General features: G+C 34.3%; 1 protein-coding gene across 2 annotated transcripts in view; it reads left to right on the top strand.

Annotated features, from left to right (window-relative positions):
* Nucleotides 1-2500, top strand: part of LOC115222245 (neuroligin-4, X-linked-like) — a 666739-nt gene that overhangs the window by 120584 nt on the left and 543655 nt on the right. The gene's annotated exons all lie outside the window — the stretch shown is intronic.

Genomic DNA, 2500 nt, shown 5'->3' with positions numbered 1-2500 from the left:
ATATTAACAATGTTTTATTAGTTGTGTAAAATATAGTTCTTAAGTGGGAATAGAGTACACGAATGAATTCTCTTTCCATTTATCTTACACATCAATTGATATAGATGTTTGTTTAATGTTCTTAGTTATTTTTGCTTATTGATATGTTTTTATTGAATGGCGTATATGTGTGTGTTTCTATATTTCTGTTTTTGCGTTGAAGCATTTCTCAATTTGTACAACCATGTATGTGGTTGTTTTTTTCTCCATCAAATATCTGTATGGGTAATAAACAAATATTATTTTAATTTGATCAAAACAGTTCCATAAGTGTATATATATGTATGCATTTATCTATGTATACAAAATGAGATTATAGATCTATCTCTCTAAGTATGTGAGCTTTCATTGCCGTGTTCCAATAAACAATAAACCTTACTGGTAAAGTATACAAATACATACATATATACATACATACATGCATACAAATACAGTCACACACTTCTATGCATAGTGTCTTTCTCAATTGATATTCACTGTGAATTCACAGAAATTTAAAGCATTTCTGAGAACATACCGGTGTGTGCGTGCATACGTGTTTACGCACGTATGTGTATGTGCAGACAAACACATACGTGTGCATACACACATATACCTGTAAAAGAAATACTTCTTAGTTCTGCATTCATTCAGGTTTCATACTATGTATTTATGCGAGCCTATATCATTAACTATCTATTACTTCTTGGAAACAAAGAAAGCTTGTTAAAATTATATATAGGACATAGCTCACATATAGAATTCTGTACTCAAATACACATGAACCATTCTTTCAAGAACATTCTTATCTTGAACATAATGCAGCTGTTTACTTTTTTTTTATTTCTTACTATTGTTAAGTTGGTTGGTGATCATCTTTCTGAATCTTTACCGTTCGTATTAGTGTTCCTAAAACAACATCAAATATTCTGCTACCGAAGTAAACAGATATGCAAAGGGAAAGTATAATGAAAAAAAAATGAAGACGAAGTCTTTTAAAACAATTTATTTTATTGCCAAAAGCGCAACGCATGCTCAAAAAAAGAACTGAAACGACGTTCTAAATAAATAATACATGTCACTATCTTACATGGGACGTAATAAATCATATTCCAAAGCAATTATAGACGAATGGTATTAAAGAACGTTCAATATACGTCCATATTCGTGTTAATATACATTCATATATTAAGGCGGTGAGCTGGCAGAAACTTTAGCACGCCGGGCGAAATGCTTAGCCGTATTTCGTCTGCCGTTACGTTCTGGGTTCAAATTCTCCCGGGGTCGACTTTGCTTTTCATCCTTTCGGGGTCGATAAATTAAGTACCAGTCACGCACTGGGGTCGATGTAATCGAATTAATCCGTTTGTCTGTCCTTGTTTGTTCCCTCAGTGGGGGGAGTAAAGAAATATATATATTCATATATATATTGAGAGATAGATAGATAGATAGATAGATAGAGAGATGTGTTTGTGATTGTGTGATTGTGTGTGTGTGACTCATTAAAGTCAGCGGCCATACAATACTGTGTACAGAACCACGGTTCTTCTATTTCTCATGGACACAGGTAGTTCCTGCAGCAATCATAGACAAATTAAAACTTTCATGCACCGAACGCTGTGGTTACGTAGATGATTGATACATATTCAGAAACGAACAGGCACAGCAGGTTAAGTCATTAAAGAACCATGAGAATAAGAATGTAAGCATGGTGTACCAGATTAATGGGAGTGAGTGACTGACACCTAGCTTTTGTTTAGCTTAAGTGAAAGGAAATCTTAGATGTAAAACCTGCGATTCGATTACAGCGACAGTTATTAACAAGTTCTTTTTGGCGTATCTATCATCGTCGTTCACAGAGTGGGATTTTTCATGCGCAAAGCTTCTCCTTACTTCAAAAAGCATCATTAATATGATCATTTGACGTACAAACATCAACTTGGGAGCAGCAATCATTTATGTAGAGTTATATATCTGTGTGTATGTGTACGGTTTAAAGAAATCGATATCAAATTGCACTGTTTCCCTTACGAACCAAGAATAAAACACTCGAGCACATGATTCTAGATTAGGTGAACTGTGACAATCAGGAAACATATTGTTGATTGCTGGGCAGCCTGCAATAACGGGTCTTACGAATGAAACTACACTGTATGAAGCAAATTATGAGGAATTAGGAAAGACAAAAGACGAACAATATATAAAATGTTCAACTGACGACGCTGTAACAAAGATCGAAACAAGTTGTATGATTATTTGACTATAATTACTTATAAATTTGTCGCTTAAGTACCAGGAATGGTTTTCAAAATGAAGCTGCTTATATAACTTTCACAAAATGCCATTTTTGAGATTCACTACCACACTGTGTTTGTGCTGCATTCAGTTCAAAAATTTATAGTATGTGTGTGTGTGTGTGTGTGCGTGTGTGTGTGTGTATGTGTGCGTTTGTGCTAGTGTGTGTGTTTAATCACATTTCACT

Source organism: Octopus sinensis, linkage group LG19 (assembly GCF_006345805.1).
Source record: "Octopus sinensis linkage group LG19, ASM634580v1, whole genome shotgun sequence".
Classification (NCBI taxonomy): Eukaryota; Metazoa; Mollusca; class Cephalopoda; order Octopoda; family Octopodidae; genus Octopus; species Octopus sinensis.
This window is presented reverse-complemented; position numbering and strand designations above follow the sequence as displayed.